General features: G+C 47.2%; 1 protein-coding gene across 2 annotated transcripts in view; it reads right to left on the bottom strand.

Moving 5' to 3' along the window:
• Window positions 1-12,713, bottom strand: part of MPPED2 (metallophosphoesterase domain containing 2) — a 1,149,018-nt gene extending 1,136,305 nt beyond the window's left edge. Inside the window, exon 1 of one of the 2 annotated variants that reach the window (XM_069623535.1) lies at window positions 12,326-12,713. The gene's annotated coding sequence lies outside the window, so the exon portion shown is untranslated. Of the gene's footprint in view, window positions 1-11,468; window positions 11,550-12,325 lie in introns of those variants that run through there. The other variant, XM_069623537.1, reaches the window with a different exon arrangement.
• Between the last annotated feature and the right edge of the window lie 6,600 nt (window positions 12,714-19,313).

Raw genomic sequence — 19,313 nt, forward strand, 5'->3', positions numbered from 1 at the left:
CACCATTGATGGTAACGATATCAAAGTTGCCAAGGAGGTGAAGACCCTATGTTTTTACCTAGATGCTACCCTCAACTTTACTAAACAAGTAAACTCGATGGCTACAGCGTATACGTGTAAACTAATTAGAGCTAGTAAACAATTTCTATCTATAGACAGTTGCCTAGTCCTCTCTAGAGCCCTCATATTCTCTAAATTGGATTACTGTAATGCCCTGTACGCTGGCGCTAGTAAACATATTCGAAAAATTCAGGTACCCCAGAATAACACTCCGAGAGCTGCACTTATGATAAATAGAAAGGAACACATCTCATCCACTAGAAGAAAATACAAATGGCTATCCACCTTTGACAAAATTCAACTCAAAATGGCCACCCTCACATACATATATCTGAACAATAAAGCATCTCCATACCTAACTGATAGGATCATTAGAAAAACTTCCCTCAGACCAACCAGATCAACTAATTCCAACTGCCTCTTAGTTCCACGATTTAAACGGTGCACCACTGGAGGACACAGCTTCCCAGTTAAGGCAGTTCAACTGTGGAACTCCTTAACTACCCACCTAAGAGAACAACAATCCCTTGCCAAATTTAGACAGAATATGACTAAATGGCTGAAAGAGAACAACAAGTAACATGTGAGGCTTTAGCCTCATCTCCGAGGTATCCCATACTCGGACGCCTTCCTTAGCACTCTGCTAACCAGGTACCTATGACTAACTATCAATAGGCTCCCCTATTGTAAACTCCACTGTATATTGCCTGATCTACTTTGCCTAAGTCCCTATTGGACATTAACTTGTTTATTAATTTCCTACTTACTATTTTACTCCTCACCTCATGCACAATTCCCCAGCCCAAGGACTCCTGATGTACTTACCTATGTAACTAGCTTAGCATATTCGTATGTCGGGCGCCCCGATGCATATGTATACTGTCTCATCTATTATGCCCAAGTCCATTTTGGACGTTATCCTGCTCGTTATCCTCCTACCCACTGTTTTTCTTATTACTGCATGTACATTTTCCCTATCCCTATGATTCTTGATTTACCTGTGTAACCAAGCTTAACATATTCTTATGTCTTGCAACCTGATGCCCCAGGGTCTGGTGCGCACTATAAATAAATAAAACAAACAAGCAAGCAAACAAACCTTGGACTAGCAAGTACATGAGAAATCGGCAGATTAAATTGATTTAGAAGATTTGAATGGGGAGTTTATATACACCGCAGCTCCGAGAAGAATCGGGCACACCACACAGCTTGTAGCCTAAGCAAACATGTGTGGCACATGTTATATTTAACTTAGCCCACAATGGTGCTTTGCGGGATTCATTCTGGTTTTAAACCTATGTGATACAGGCAACTATATTCACCTGTAGATTTGATTTGTGTATTGGAACAACTACGGACAAAGCCACTTCTTGGATCCTATTTTGTATCTTTTCTCATGCGCGGAATGCAATGACGTTTTTATGATCTGTGGCGTAATGAAGAGCTACAACAATCTGTTATGTGATTTCCTTATACTGTCAGCGAGACAACCTGTAATTTTTAAGAAAGGAGTTGTATCTTTTCTCATGCGCGGAATGCAATGACATTGTTTTTATGATCTGTGGCGTAATGAAGAGCTACAACGATCTGTTATGTGATTTCCTTATACTGTCAGCGAAACAACCTGTCAATTTTAAGAAAGGAGTTTAAAAAAAGAATATCGATGTTTTTATGAGCGCGAACTTGGTGCCCAGGAGCGCAGATTTGTCGAGCGGGAAAGTCGTTAGAACACAGCCCACCCTTCTATACGGTCAACCATGTAGAATATGACGCATCACGTGGATTCAAGATTGAATGTACGAGGTCTAATTTTTTAGACAGGTTTTGTGTGCGTTTTTAAACAGTCGGTACACAGAGGTTGTTACAACTCTCTCTCTCTCTATGCAAGAACCCAACTGAACCGGTAATTCCTCAGCTGTAAACTCAGAACACTAACCCCCACATGGTCCAGTATTCCTCTTTGATATTGTGGATTTAAAACGGTATCATGTTCTACACACTGTGGCGAAAACGGATGCGGTTAGCGATCGACCGTGAGGACGGGGCCTCCCTACGGCTACCGCCGTAATGCCAGAAACATTTGGGGCTCTGCCCCCAAGCCCAGGGTCCAACTGGGTGCCTTCCCCGTAGACGACTTGTTGGAGTAACGTAACTTGAACTATTTAGTTTTCAGGAAAACAGAGGCAGAGCAGAAGTCATATTGGCCGGTAGGTGAATGGAATACTTTGCGCAAGTTTTCTGGCGAAACGCGAACTGCTCGGAGGAATGCCCGGTGCGGTCTTGGAAGTTTGCTGAAAAAAAAATCCGTGTATTTTACGTACTGTCCTCTTGTTACAATTAACGCGATAGAAAGTTACATCACGGGAAGATTACACAGAAGCAGAAAGATTTTGATAAGTATCACCTATAGGCTATACTAAAATTAAAAATGTATTCAAACGACACGTGGCACCTGGTAACCCCTAAGGTCCCTCGACGCACCGCGGGTCACGGCGCGTCAACTCGCGCGCCCTGTGAACGCGAGCATTTTCTATCAGGTGGCAGTGACCTCAACCAGCCGCGAGCTAATAGGGAGCCAATCTCGCGGGTAAAATTAAAGCACAAAACGTGAAGCTAGAAAACATTGCACGTAAACCGCTACTCGAACTCAAATAACGCCAATTACACGAGACTACATGTGAGACACCTGGAACTAATGAAAAGTGGATCAAACGAACGGGACCAAACACGGAGTTAATGCCGTCTTCTACGCCAGCCAATCCCGCACAACAATCCTAAACTATGATTGAAAGTACTGCACGAATTAGCAAATGTAACATGTCCCTAAATAACATTAGTCAGTAGATGATCCACTTGTTACGTGGTATGTGAGGTTTCTGAAAAAAGCGAGCTAGCCCGAAAAACGATCTTTATTAGCGGTAATGAAACGAAAACCCATGGCGCTCTAGCCAGATTCCAACCTCACCTGACCTTCGTACAGAGCTGATACCCGGCATATCAGTGTCGGAAATTACACGCCCCCCCCCTACCCCCGCACACCAACAGCGAGGATCTGGAGCGCAGGTGCAGTGGCTAAGGTGAAGCCGCCTTGCAGGCATCCATCCAGTGGTACAAAGGTGGAACAGAGCTCCCCCCCCCCCACGTGCCAGATCACACCATTCAACACATGTTATCAAGCAAGGCTGGGCGGATTATTTAATTTTGTACGGATTCCCTGACAAAATCCCCAAATTTGAAGTCAATTTGCAGCAAATCCACTCATCCGTCACGCTACAAACCAAGATGAAGTACTCTAGATTGAAGCACATGGCCAGCCGTAAATCAGAACCTTTCTTGTCACAGGTGCATTTGCTTTTTAAAGATTATTGTACAGAAGCTGAGTCATTATTGCCAAGGTTATGCCAGTGTTCCTCCAGCTCTTGCATTATTCACAGGTACATTTTTGAAGATTGACCTATAAGGCGAGTTGTGGCCACTACTGTCTACATGGTGGTGAGGGTACCAGTGAGAAGCACTACTTGAATGTACAATGGGCTGCAGTGACCCCTTACACATGTGGGCTGATAACATTCTATCACCTCAGTTTACGAACCTCGAGGATGCCCCTGTGGTCCGATTTCTGGCGTTTGCATTTACGGTTCACCTGCATGGCAGTTTTAATTGCACTCATTCGGTGTAACATCTTTTACTCCATGTACCCTGGCTCTCAGCGGTGGCACTGTTTATTCCCTGTATTTTAGCACTTCTCTACCCCAGCGATAAACCGATCTGGTATGTACCAAGGCTGAACATGCTCAGACCCTGGTTTCTCTTCCCTGTGACATCACATCTCCCTCCTCTCCTCTTGGGGTTCCACAAAGAGTGTGTTCACAGATAGTGCCTTAGACATTTTCAATAAATACACACACGATTCTCTGTGTGTCGGGGTGGAATTACTATGCATAACCACCTAGAGTATGAGTTTTCCAAAATGCTTTATGCTAAGCTGCCCTTGCTTGAATAAATAAATGCCGTGGGGCCCTACAAAAGGGATAAATGGCTTTTATTTTCTATGAAAAGCAGCCACCCTTCTCCCTTTTAAAAGAGCCTCATAGCAACTCCCCTTCCCTGGATAACCTCTGGGGACTACCCCATTGGATGCAGGGTGAGGGCGGGTGGGGGCATCCCACCGTTTGAAGACCACTGAATTCTAGAGTGAAGCGAGAGGTGAATGATCCATTCGCCCTAAAAAGTGATGTGGGAGACTACTGACCTGCGCTATCCACAAAGAGATACAGGAAACTACCAACAACCACTACCTACTGGGGAAATATGAAGATAGCCGACAGGGTGACATGGCTGAGTTGTGCCACCACCAATGAAACACTTGTGCATAGGCGCATTATAAATGTCATATATCATCTACAGGACAACACGACTGAGCTTTGCCCATCAATGTCTAAAGTGAAACGTGTCTGTGCACTAGTACCTGCGCCACAGTCATTGTGCATATCTCAAGGAGTAAAAAATAACTATGGTGGTGTCTATTGATTTTTGATACCCCATTGTAACCTGGCCCATGGATCCCGACATTTTCACCCCAGGACTTGCAGATGATCCACTCATCTTCTTGAACTTGATTCAGTGTACCACATTGACTTCCAGCTGTGATCCACCACCTACTTCCTCTGACTCCAGAGCCACTGCTGCCTGCTCACTTGGTCTCCCAAAACTCAGCTTGTACAGAGTTGATCCCTTTTTCCAGATGCATTGCTGCTGCCTGTGCCAATGTTCTTTGTATACACACCAGCCTGCCTGCCCCTTATCAGATGAAGAACCTATCCCCGAATCTCCAGACACTCAGATGCCTACTCTCTGTGAAGCAGTAAACAGCTTCTTGGTCACACATGCCCTGAAATGCGTGCATTTGTATCCATGGACACACCAAGCTCACACTACAGATATGCCTGCTTTGACTGCCTCCTGATGCACAACTGCCTATCCCACCTACCAATGCACATATGCCAGCTCAGCATCTGCTTACACGCAGCATCCTGCTTACCCATCTCCAAGCATGAAGATACCTGCTCCCCATCATTGATTCACAGATGCTTGCTCCAAGCTCGATCCGAGCTGTTCACAATATGCGGCCCCATGATACCTGTTGCTTTCTTCAAACTCTACTGATGATGTATGGCGGATATTAAAAAAACGATTAGCAGAAAATGCAAGTAGCTCCTGAGTATAAGGCATCAACCAGTAAGCTGGAGCTACCTCCAGAGTACAAATGGCTAAAATATATCCCACATCAAAATGAGATGCAAACTATACATTTTTATCCAGACTATATGACCTACTATGCTTTACATTTCTTGTAGGTATGGCGTAATGCCCATTTCTATAATTCCCAAACACATTTAATGTCACGTATGTTTATCTTCTATCAGTTTTCTGGGGATATAAGAGGAGCTGTTGATGTCAATCTAACATGGCTTTTTTGGCTACACGGAGTTAACTAGCTCACAGCAATTTCGACTCCAGCATAATTGGCTGCAACCCCGGTTCCCTTTATTCACTCCTACATTCACCAACCGCTCCTTTGAAACACACTTGTAATAAATAAATAAGCCATGGGCCCAACTATATTCTAGCACACTTGTGCCATCCCGGCAAGGTATTCACTCTTCCAAGGTTGTTAAATGAGTACCAACTTTGGTTGGGTGATCATTTCACATCAAATTTTCTATTTACAGCGTTTTGGCCAAATCACTATCAATAATACATCTGTATTATTATTATTATGAGCCACGGATAGCACCGCCCACTGCTGGCCCTTGCTATCCGAGCTGAAATGGGAAAACGTGAATAGTATTGCATGTGCTTCTAAACCAGAATAATTCATGTATTATCATGAACGTTGATTTGTAAGCTATTTTGTGATTTTTAAACTATTTCGACAGTAGCAGAAGGAAGAACTGGTACTTCTCAGGAGGGTTTGAATACTTTTAACGGCACCCTACGACCACTTCTCCTTACTGCTTTGCCTTTAATGGCCTAATGTCAGCACTTCTTGCTGCGGCTGCCAGATTTTAATGGCACAGGACAAGGTCTCTCCACTGAAAGTTCCTGCAGCTTTAAATAACATGGAAGCATCTGTGCTCCTCTATGAGCTCCGACAATCAACTGGGGCGTAAAGTTTGATTTTCCCGATATCCTGGAGTGATGCTGTAGTGAGTCACATCTTCCAGCTGTCTAGGAAACATTCTTTCTCACTCATAAACTGAAGATCAATAAATATTACATCAGACTCTTCCGTATACCTGAAGTTAACTCTCACAAATTGCCAATGGGATGTCAGAATTGTCTATTTTGAAGTTATTTTCATTGCAACTTTACGAGAAAAAAAAATCAAAGTCCCTCTGTATTCACCAAAATTGAATGTTCTCAGTGCCACACCTCACTGTCATTGTCTTTTCCACAGCTTGGCTGCTGGTGGCACTCGGGTACACACCTAGGTGCACCCAGTGCCGGCAAATTGGGACGATAAAGGGCTCATCAGGGCATTGCATTGGTCTAGTGGCTTTGTCCCCATCTATAGAAGTGCTGTGAACCGTGTTGCCCATGACACAAACCATTCCCATCTGTTCAACTAAAGGTGCCGCATGAGTGTGGCCCTCAGTACTCTCGGTGCCTCGAAACTTCTACTGCATGACACGCACTTACCAATGAACACCCTGCCGAGGGTTGTCTTAAAGTAGCAGTAGTTGTGCCGTAGCCATGTGAATTCTGCATGCTGAACATTGCAGCACACGGGTATGACCAGTATGAACAGCATTACTTTCAATGGGTTCATAAAAACTGACTGGCAGGGCTAATGCCAATCATGCAGCAATGGCGGTGTGCTCATCTGTTTCATGTAGCGAATAGCAATGAACTGGGGACTTCAGTCAGCCATCTTCCAGCAAGGGTGGAGTGCCACAGCAGTGACTGCACACACATTATGCACACACACACGGAGGTTCAGTGATAGTGAAAATAAAAAGAAATACACTTTCCAAGAAGATGCACAAAACAGATTTGTTCATGGCAATGGAACAGAAATAATAAGTGCCATTGCTGAAAAATAGGTTCCGGGGCTCAGCCCTAGCAAACATTTGGACAAATTTACGTCTTGGGCATACTGTTACTTGCTCTCACTGTCCCTCTGGACACTGACACTTATGTCAGCCTCCCGAAACAGGCCTGCACGATCTCACAGTCTACTTCTACACATACAGATGTTTGTTCTTCTCTGCAGATACGAAGGTGCCAGCTCCATCTTGTATCCTGGTAAGCCCTTCTGTCTGCCCCATCATCTCCTAAAACATATATGCCTGCTACCTCTGTCTCTAGACACTTAGCTGGATATTCCCCAGTCTCCTGAAAGACAACCGGCTCCCCCATCCTGATACACAACTGCCTGCTCCAGCCTGGGTCTTGGAACATTCATGTTGCAGATTCTCCCGTCTTTAAAATATAGTTTCGTGCTTCATCTATCTTCAGAGTAAGTGATTAGATGGGAGGAAGCAGCTCACACGTTGGCACCGCCCATGGCAGGAACCTCAGTTGGCTTGTGATTTTCAGTGCTGGCCAGGTATGGTGATGTTTTTCCACAGCTCGGCCAGAAGCGTAGGCAGAATAGGAGAACTCTTGCTCACTGCTGCCTCTTTCCACGACCTGCCACCTCGAGTCCAAATACAATGTAGCAATAATGTATTAGTGCCAGGTTACCTGTTCATTGATTTTCACGTTTCCGTGTGACTGTTAATCGGTGGTGTATTTCTTTTGTTGATTGGATGGAAGGGTGATTCTCAGAATACCTGAATTGTAGTTAGTGTTGTAGTAATGCTAATATAAAACACTGTGAAGAGCTTCCCTAAATTGGTCTGCAGCGTCACTGGACGGGTGATATGCTTACTTGTGCTGCCAGCTCTCATACAGGTTATGGGGCTGAGAAAGCTCGGGATCATGCCCCAGCAGTTGCCTGAGTGCACGGAAGGCTACGGAGGGTGTGAGGCACTCCCACGGAAAATAATTGTTGGTACCCCAACATAAGCGTTATTTTGCATGTGGTGGGTCGCCCCTGAACTGCGAACTTGTTTCTAATCGGTTGCGGCACATATATATATATATTTTGTTTATTAATCCTTATGGCTAATATAATTAAGCCTTTTGCATACCTATCACAATACAATATGCACAAGTTAAAAGGAAGACAGTAAAACACTTTACATATAAAATCATGGGCAGATTAAAGAAAGGCACAGAACAGTTTCCATATAAAATCATCAAACTATTCATAGCATTGAATTGTTAAAATAATATATAAAACGTCCATTCCCGTTCATATCGCTTTGTCCATTAATACCAATAATCAACCACCATCCCTAATCTAAGCACATGTGTCAATGCGACCTATATACTTTTAGGATGGTTCAAGTTAATGCAATGTCTTCTGTCTAACAATATGCCTTGCATGCTTTCCCAAACCTGCATAGCTGAGGCAGTGATCACAAAATATTCTGCCGCCAAAATTGTGGACCAAAGTTGGTCCGTTACAATACTATTCGTTGATGTACATAAGCGCTCCTAGCCCTCACAATAGGGGTCAGGTGACTTTTCACGTGAGGTCATAATGTGTCTGCTAGTTTCTCTAGTCTTGCCAAACATACAACATATTCTTTTTTCACAAGGAGTATTCTGCCATGCCCCAGTATATTCCATAACCAGCTAAATATTTAAGCGCAGGTACACAATAAAATGTCTTTGTGTACACATGCAGGCTTTGGTCAAATATGCGGGAGGCTTAAAATATTCAAAGCTTTGTTGTACCTAGTCCCCATAACGTTGTTAATATATGTGTCAATGTGTATTCCCAGATGGTATTCATGCTTGTTGTGATTGTTCCAGGGGGTTGCTTCTCGCGAGCTTATGATTTACAGAAGCCGCTCCCAGTCTCAAGGAACATGACTTCTCCCCCATGTGTCGCCCTACACTAAAATGACTCCCCTACGTACACAGTTGCCTACTCCACCCTGTTTCCCACTACAGCTACCGCTGTAAAGCTACCTACGCCTGGTGTCCAGATACACACAACAGTCTATATACCCTTTGCCTCTGGACCCACAACTGTCCAATCTACGTCCCATACACAGTAGCTTGAACCACAGAATTGTAACAAATAAAAAGGAACTGCGCCCAACCCAGTGGCCCCATTCTATGCCATCAGATCCCTGATGGGAACCGTTTCACTTTGTTTTTTAGTGGCACTTATCTAGAGAAACACTTATTGTGACTCTTTCATTCTCGACATGTTTTTTGTATAGTTCTTCTTTCCAAAAATACAAGTACTACATCTCAATCAATTACCCTCAAAGTTGCAGGGTTCCTTGGAACGCTGATATTATTTTATGAACACGATCTTTTCAGTTTGTTATGAATGTAGCATTGGAGAATATCACAGTGATAAATATGTCTAGAAGAGAGCTCGGAATATAATCAAATGGCAGAAAAATTGGTGACAAGTAGATGGTATTTAGGGCTACTTATTTTGGTTAGCAAGGTACCTGTCATGCAACATGTTCCATGAGACATCACGCCAGGCTACAAAGGGCCCTTGCTGCATGGAAACACATATGTATTGTCGCTTTTTGCACAATATGACAATGCGATGGGGCTCTTATTTGTGGCTCAGAAAATGGCAGCAAAGTCAAATAAAACAGAAATTCGTTCTACAATTTGAGACCGAAGGCCAAAACGGAACAGATGGTTAGGGGACATAGTGCACGGGCTAACCTAAAACAGTGAAGCCCTGGTGATTCGTGTGCATAGGGCCAATGAAAGTTAATTGACCTTTAGGCGACACCGAGCTGGCTGCTCCCCCGTTCTCCTCATTCTGCCCTTCCCATCCCCCGACACTGCTGCCTGCCTCTCCTCCCATACTACGCAACTTACTCCTGGGTCCTCCTAAAACGAAGATGTCACTCCATGCTTCCATATACACATCTGCCGACAGAGTGCTAAAAGTTGCCCTCCCTAGCTTCAAGTGCACCGATGACTGCTCACGCTTTCTTGTTGCACATGTATCTGCCCCTTGACACACACCTGCTGGTTCCCGGCGCCCTGATACAAGAGTACCAGCCTGCTTAGAAGATTCCCTGGTACACAGCTGCCTCCTTGCACTTTATCCAACGGCTATCTGCGCCCCTGTCCCAATATTCAGCTGCCTGCCTCCCATTTCACCGGATCCTGCAGTACCCCTCTGCACGTATGATCCCTGCAACTTGACACAACGAGAACAGGCGGTGTAAAAAAAAACAGCCCGCTGCCCCCATACTGCACCATCCCGCGATCTATGGCCCTAGGAGGCAGTAGTGCCCACGGCATGCCCACTTATGATGCGCTAAACCCAGCCCTGGCTGTCATACAACGCTATCTAAAGGAAGAAGCGATGGCGATGGCACTGCCAACGACGAAAGAGCAGCACACACCGCCTGGCACACTACCCCATCAGTAGGCGACCGGGCCCAGCGCTCCCCTTGCCCAATGCAACTTAGGCAGTCGTTCTGACACATATCACTCACTGCATAACGCTTAGTGTGAGCTCCTGTGCGTCTTTCCGCACTGCATGTTGAGGAGAAAGCAGCGCTCATGCTGCAGTATTCACTTCATGCCTTGGCACAGCTCGCAACACTCTAGGAAACCCGGCTGGCACACAGAACATGGCGTGGAGAGCACATGGCACATTCTTATCAGATGCCTTGCAAGGAGGAGGAATAACAGCGCCCACGCTACCACGGAAACATCGAAATCACCCCGACACACACCCCGAAAGGAGCGGTATCCAGTAAACAGCACTCACAAACTGGGACAGCCCAGAGCACCGTGCACAGGGAGTGGCGGCAGCACAAGTGTCGCATGCACACCTGGCGCACGACACATGCAGTACAAACCAATTCATCCCTGGACAATGCCAACAAGGTAGACCTGGCACCGCACAGCAGAGATATACGATAACAGATTCCACTACGTGTGCCCCAGGCTCAGTACGGTTACACTTCAAAAATGAGGAGAAAGCCGCACTCTGTTCAGCTCCTACTTGAACCCTGGTGCATTGCACACTGAGCCGGCAGAAACACTCTGTTCAACCCATCCATCACTGCGGGTACCCTGCACTAAGAGGAGCGCAGCGCCACCCTCAGCCCTTACCTGGATGTCCCCCGGTGCACTACACAATAGGGAGGCAGCAGCGCCACGCTCTGCTCCTACCAGATACCCCCCCTCGAACCCCCTCCCCACCTCTTGCCCAGTGCACTGCAGAAAGAGAAGGAAACAACGCTCAGACCTTGCCTGAACCCTGGTGCACTGCACAACCCTGCCCCAACGACTACCTCAACAATGGTGCTGCGCTCAATGAGGAACCAGCACACTGCTCCGCGCTAGCCTGGTGTGGTGCACAAAGGAGCGGCAGCAGCGCCCGGCTCCACACCTCCCCACCGGCAAGCAGCACGGCGAGGCGACGGCAGCGCTCCGAGCTTTGCTCCCATCTCGGCTGCGATTTCCCTCCCTGACCCTTTTAGTTTCACTTTCTCTACTGCTCGCCTCGCATCTCCTCCCTCATCCTCGCTGAACGGCAGCCTCCAGAGGACTGTCCCGAAAGCTACTGACACGCCGCGGTCCCCTGCAGACAGACGCCGCCCTTGACCCGCGGCCACCCATCGGAAGGCTTAGGCCTCGGAGATCACCAACCCCGGCCTCTGGGTGACACCTCCGTAGAGGCGAGAGCCCGGGCAGTGGGGAGGCGGGCTTGAGATGCTGCCCTCCCAGTGCACCGGCGCGTGCGGCTGCGATGACATGTAGACTGCGACCCCCGGGCCACATCTCTCGTAGACCCCCAGTTAGTAGCTCTCCGCCCCCAGCTCCCGCCCTGCACCCCCACTAAGCTTACTCTGCCACGGTAAACAGATGCACGCAGCCCTCGCGCTAATGGAGAGGAAACACAGCAGAAAGGGGAGGTCTCAGCTTCTAATAACTGCTTTCTCAAATAAAAAATACAAAGATAAATATCGGATTTCAGGAGCAGTGCCTCTGCCCCAGCCTTGCTTTTGTTGTCTCCGCTGCAGCAGCGGCAGGGCAGCCCCTGCCGGCGTCCTCTCTGACAAGCAGCCACCTCTTAACCTACGTCTTTGTGTTCTGCTTGTATCCCCCTCCCGTGCTTCTGATTTATTTCCCCTTCCTCTCCGCTCACCTCTTGCGCTGGGTCCCGGGGATGTCCTGTGTCCTGCTAGAGAAGCTGCTCCATGGGGGATTGAGCCCCAGGGTCGGCTAGAGGTGGAGGTCGGTGCTCGGAGGGCGAAACCTTCGACCCTGAGGGTCCCCCGTCTGGTAGGAGTGGAAATGAGAGAGAGGGAGAATAGAGCAGCCTCGCTCTGGCTCTGGCATCAGCAGCTGTGGAGAGAGAGAGGTGCAGTGAGAGGGGACTGCCACTGGGGTCAGGGAGCACCGCACCAGGAAACTCCAGGAAATGTCTGCACACACTGCCTGCTCTCGCCTCCCCAGGGAGCCTTTAACGTCTGCTGCAGCCCTTTCTTTTCATGAATGTAACAACATCCCCGCTCCTCCTTCCGAGGCACCATCCCTCTGACAGGGCAAAAGGCCAATACCTTTTCTTTTTCTCGGCTCAGCTGTAATCTCTGCTTTGTATTATGTGCATGTGTTCCTGTGAGGGTAGCTCCACTTGCAAGCAGCTGCATGGTTATGATGTTGTCAAGGCTTTTACTTACCTCCTTTTCTTATGTCTCGGTTCCTCCATATAAAATCGGAAGCAGATCACTTAAAGGCTGATGCTAACTTCTCTATTAGATCAAAAAACATGCATGCGACTACACCACACGCTGCATTTCTCTTCGGATATGCCTTTGAAACCGTATTAGCTTTTTTATCTTGTTATGCTGATATTTAAACGTGCACAGAAGTCCTAAATAAAAAGGCCTCATTATGAGTTTGGCGGTAGAGGTAAAACATCCAGTATTTTAGAATGAAGGGCTACCAGCTGTTTACCACTCTACTAAATTTTGAGTTTCATTACCAACATTTGTTCCAATTTTCTTTTAGTGTGGAGGACATTTTCCTTCACACAAAAGCATTACAGGAAGCAGTAATATTGCATGATCACAATAGAGTCCTGTGCACTCCAGAATGGAGAGCTGAAGGGTTGCAGGACTTGGAATCATGGGGACTGTAGTGCGGCACATTCCGTTCTACCTTACCCGCTACCCGTGGTGCGGGTTGGGCCTGCAATAACGGAGGCTGGAGACGGCGTGTCTTATCACAACACTTTATTTCAATAATCTGTCCTCCGTTACTCTGCCCCCACCACTTGATATGATATGGCATTTATAACGCGCCTATACACAAGTGTTTCAAGGTGCGACGAGGCAAGGGAGGGGAACATAGGGAGGACAGACAACGATCCTACTAGGCCAGGTGTCATTCAGATCGCGCAAGTGCGTGGGAAGGAGGTAGGGAAAGTGCAGTACATGGCAAGATGATAACAATAAGTAAGTAGCTGCCAGCATGTGGCAAGTGCATGAGTAAGTGCGGACATCAGGTGTCATGGCTGGGAGGGGGCCTGTAGGGATACAGAGAGAGTCCCCAAGTGCAGGGTTACCAGGTGGGCAGTGCAGGTGTGAAACGCTGGCAGGGGAGGACCTGGTCCTGAGATCAGATGGTGTCCAGGTAGCCAGTGCAGTTTCCAGTTGCACTAGGAGGTCAGCAGAGGAGGGGAGGAGAAAAAGCAGAAGCAAAGAGAAAGGTTTTGAGGAGATGGTTCTCCTCGAGTTTAAGGGAGGCAGGGAGGTTGTTCCAGAGGGAGGCACCAGCCGAGGAAAGAGATCTTCCACCAACTTGTTGCTTTGAGAAGCGACTGCCCCTGCGGGAGCTGGAGGCGGATGAGCAAAGAGCTCGAGAAGGGAGATATTTAGGAAGAGAGAGTTGAAGGTATTGAGGCCCCAGGCCCCAGAAGGCCTTGTGGATGATGCACAGGGTTTTGAACTTAATCCTCGCAACCACTGGGAGCCAGTGCAGAGATTTCAGTCCTGGAGAGATACTATCCCTGGGCTTGAGGCCAAGGGCAAGTCTTGCAGTCCTGTTCTGGATAAATTGCGGAGGTCGGAGAGTGGAAGCAGGTAGATTTAGAAAGAGGCTGTTGCAATAGTCCAGCCTAGAGAAAACCAGAGCTCTGGAAACAGTGAGCTTCTGGGGGAAGGAGAGGAAAGGAAGAATACCTCTAAGGAGGTGCAGCTGGTAGTGTGACTTCTTAGAGACGTCAGAGATGTGAGGAGAGTGTGGAGTCGAAGATGATCCCAAGGTTCTTAGCCTTGGAGGTGGGAGCAGGAAGAGGGCCAAAATAGGCCGGCCAGAGAGCTGAAGGGAAGGAGGGAGCGGGTGTGCCGATGAGGAGAATCTCAGTCTTACTGGCATTAAGGCAGAGGTAATTGGCGGCAAACGACTCCTGGATAGCAGACAGACAGTCAGAGATGAGAGAGGGAGAGGAGGCCAAGGGTAGTCTGAAAATGAGCTGGGTGTCAGCATAGCAATGAAAGTTGGGGCAGAGAGAGGCGATGCAGTAGGCGAGGAGTGCCAGGTATGAACAGCCAGGGAGAGAGGTTAGACCCCTGGGGGACACCACAGGTAGAGAAAAAGATAGCGGAGAGGAAGTGTCATGATCACTGCTTCCAAGGAGTCAGGAACAGCCCAACATCCTTGGAAGCAGGCCCCTAACCATTATCTTAGGCGCCAGCCGGTCCCCACTGGGACCTTCTGGACCTTGTCCTGGCGCCGGTGGCGCCAGGCTCATCAAAGTCATCGGTCCCGGCACTGGACGCGCCGGGCTCATATTATGTATGAAGATGCTTGGGTGGACTTACCTGCAGCAGACCATGCTGCTTACTTACCAGCCACTTAGAAGTCCTCTGTGAACAGGAACTACTTTCTTACCTGGGTGGGGCAAGCTCCACTCCCTGGATACAGCACTGGAACTCTTCTGGAACTGGAACTCTTTTCTTACCTAGGCGGGGCCGTGGAGGAAGATGCCTCATCACTCCAAGGCTATTTAAACCACACCCGATAGATGAAACGTGCTTCGCGTTATTCTGCATCTGCAGCAGAACGCTCACTGAGTCTGTTCCAGCCTTTCTTCTTTCGATCCTGAACCTGCAAGAATTATACTTACCATTCCTGTATCCAGTCAACAACAGCACCTGCAAAGACAAGAAACAACAGGTTAGCAAGGCAACCTTTACACGCAGTGCTTACTCACCTGATCCATCGGCTGCGGCCATTTCTTCACGCGGCACCTCCGCCTGTGAAGACGAAAGCATTGTTATTACTTACCGGCACTCCGCGAATTCCGGATTTCTTCACGCTGCATCGCCGCCTGTGAAAACAAAAGAAGAGACATTAGACAGGTATTTACTTACGCCCATCGCGCTCGTCACAATAGAACGCCTGCAAGTACTCCGGCGTCTCTTCAGCACGAACTAAGCAGCAACGGAAAAAGACAGTTTGAGCGCTTGCATTTACTTACTCATTTCCAGGCGCTTCACTTCATCTTCCATCTCCAGAGTCCTGCAAGACAAAAAGGGAAAAGCATTATACAGAGTCCTGTTCAATATTAACGTGCCACGCACCTAAAGACTATAAAGACTAAAAAGGTGTCCGGAAACTCACCGCTCGTGCAGTTAACGACGGTAACGATCCTCTGAGTTCAAGAGGCCTATGTTTCACCAGTGAAGGAACTGGCAACGGCACCCTGCACCAGACGCAGATGGAGAGTCCAGCATTCACATATCTAAGGTGAGCACGTTGACCTGGGGGCTCTACGGAGAAGCTAGGAAGAGAGGGAGAGAGAGAGGGACATTCAACAACCCAGACCCTTAACCCCCATATTCTTTCACCTGCAGAAACATCACCCTTTGAGTTCGACACACAGTGAGAAGAGGTTCGACCCCAGAAGCCAATCGAGTCCTACACATCACTTTTCGAGTCGCAGACACCTTCCTGCCAAGACCAGCCCCTCCGTGGGAATCAGGTGAGCGTTACAGGAAGGACCCAAGTTTGACCTGGGAGGGTCGGTCAGAGAGGAAAGAAGTCAGCCAAGCCAGAGCCTGAACAGTAATACCCAGGTTATCACAGAGACAGTTGAGCAGGATGGCATGGTTGACCGTGTCAAAGGCAGAAGAGAGATCAAGCAAGATGATGACACAGGGGGTGTTAGAGTCAAGGTTGGAGAGCAGGTCTTCACCGATGTTTAGGAGAGCAGTTTCCGTGCTTCTGGCAGCTCTGAAGCCAGACAGATGGTCATGAAGACAACCAACAGATTCAGTGTGGAGATTAAGCTGGGAGATGGCCAGTTACTTCTCTTGTTACCGCTCCACACCCTAAACTGGTCCCTCCCACATAACAAGGCCAACAAGCCTTATAACACTGTGAGACCTTACCCACCTTTAAACACAAAGAGGGGCTCAGTCAATGTCTTCAATCAGTCTTGTGGGCTATATCTTGACCCTCACAGGCTGCCCTGATGATTGGTCCATAGGGCTCGTCCTTGCAGTGGGTTGTTAAGGGTCCTCCATCATGTCGCTTTTTTCTTCCTACTCTTCACTGTCACCCCAATAGAACTCTTCAGATTCTCCACTTGATTCTTCATCCATGCTACTCTTCCCCTCGTGATTCATCCCTTATTTTTTCTGGTATTGAGAGACATTGCACGCAATACACCACCCTTCTCCGTCACTCCCCTTCGTCATAGTTCCTTTCTGGCGTGACACGGTGAGGGACTTAGGGATGAATATGGAGTCTTCCTTATTTTGCTTAGCTTCCTTTAACAAGACGCAGTCCCCGACGTTCAGAGCCGATGGTTTGGCACCTCTCTTATTGTCGGACACTTCTTTCATGTCTGTTTTGCGGCTGCATCTCGTGAACTCATCACACTGTCGTCGGAGTGGTCCAGGTCTTCGTCTGGGTTGTGTGGTAGTCTTGTCCTGATCCGTCGGCCGAACATGTGGTCTGCTGGACACCCGCCCATGGAGCAATGTGGGGTGCATCTGTATTCCCTTAGGAATTGGTACAGCACTTGATTGAATGGGTTTCCGGTGACTTGAGCAATTTGCAGGGTTCTTTTGATACTAGACATGAACCTTTCCGTCATGCCATTGGCCTGAGGCCAGAGTGGGGTTATTCTGCGATGTTTGAACTCCATGTAGTCCGACAAAGCGTTCAAAGTCGTGGCTCGTGAATGGTGGTCCGTTGTCTGACCTGATGACGTTCGGGATGCCGTAGGCTATGATAATTCGGCTGATGCAGAGATGACCACCGTGGCTGCCATTGAGGCTATGATCTGGACCTCTGGGAATCGTGAGTATTCATCAATTAATACTAGTACATAAGATCCATCCCTCATGGGACCAAAAAAATAAATTGCCAGTTCCTCCCATACACCCATATGGAGGTCAGACATCTACAGCGGGTGAGGTTTCCGCAGAGGGGCCACAACTCTGCATATGGCACAGTTCTGTAGGGTAGTTTCAACCCTGCTGTCAAGTTGGGGGGTTGGGGGATGTGGGATGTCTTGACCCACTTTTGCTCTCCCATGCAGCATCCCTGTGTTCTGATGGTGCCAGAAATATCAAAATGGCCGCAAAACTCTTGTGCGTGCCAAAACCTCTGAAAATCGTGCTTTACAACACAAAAAGATGGCTGCCAAATCTACAATGCATGTTGTCAGTGGTGGAACAGAGATCTCACTCCTGAAACATGTCACTGGGCCTCACAACAAGTGAAAATGGAGCACAGAAATAAATCCAAAATCTTGCTTTGAAATCCTTTTTCTTGGTTGCTGAAACTGCAGAATGCCGGTACAAAGCACAAACATTCAATATTCTTGCTGAGTGCTACAATTCACTTAGTTCAAGAAATCATTGTGAATTTGCAATGTCCTTGAAAGCTGAATTTGTCATAAAACATCCACAGCAAAAAGTTGCCTGCCTGTGGAATCTGTCAAAATCTGGGCGCAGTACCTTCGGCCGCCTGAATGACAGCTGTCAGAAGCCTGCATGCCTGCATGAGAAACTGTAAACTTGTACAAACTAAAATCAAATGGTTGAAAACTAAGTGGCCTGTTACAGAGAGTAACCTATGTTGTAACTGTTTAACCCCATGGTTTAGAATCTGGAATAAGTGTTCTAGCTGCTTGTTTTGAAATTACAAGTTTGTTTTAAGCAAAGAAAAAAATGCAACAGAATTAACATTTGAATTTAAGACTGACTAAAAACAACCAAACCAGTATAACAGCTTCCCCCACAGAGGCAAGGGCCTCTCCCTTCTGCTTCCCTCCACCAGGAAATTAGACCTAAGTGATGATTATAGGGTGGGAGGAGAATTTGGTCTGATGGGGGAAGGAGACAATGGACATCCATCAGGTACAGGAACTGCCAAGTGGGAAGGGTCGTAAAACGGCCTGGGCCCAGAAGGAACTGGGAGGAGACTGTTTCTGAACTGCAGGGAGAAAGAAGGAGGCAGAGACAAACAACCATTTGTTGCTTAACAAGGACCAAAGACACATTTTAAAAAGACTAATAACTTACTGTGTAAAATTGTCAAAAACACTAAAATAACAGCATTGTTAATGTAAATATTGGCTGCACATTTAAAAGGCGCCAGAACTCTGTGACATGTTCTAGGAAGAAACGGCGGAAAATGTGATATTACACAAAATGTATTTTTGATAGAAGCATGAAACTTCATACACTTATGCCTATATTCAATTCGCACATTTGTAGAAATTTGCTCTGAAATTGGACATTGTGTTCCAGATAAAAAGGGCAACATTCCGTAAAAAGCAGACACAAGATCTTACAGCAAAGGGGTTTGGAGGAGTATCTGCTACACAAAATATGTAATCTGTAGATATGATTGTTATAGATGTTGCACACATGGAAATATGTATTGTACCAAAAGTAGATTTTGTGTTCAAGAGGCTAGGCCTCATAAACCCAAACCATAAAGATGACACAGTGTTTTTCTCCTCCTATCAAGGAAGAGAGGAGATTCTGACCAATCCCTGGCAAAGGGGCGCGCTTAGGATAAACCAGCACACACACCCCTTTATCATAAGCATAAATACAGACAGCTGAGCACTCAGAAAGACAGACTGATTCACCCACTAACCGATTGCT

Source organism: Ambystoma mexicanum, chromosome 11 (genome assembly GCF_040938575.1).
Source record: "Ambystoma mexicanum isolate Mex_15411 chromosome 11, UKY_AmexF1_1, whole genome shotgun sequence".
NCBI lineage: Eukaryota > Metazoa > Chordata > Amphibia > Caudata > Ambystomatidae > Ambystoma > Ambystoma mexicanum.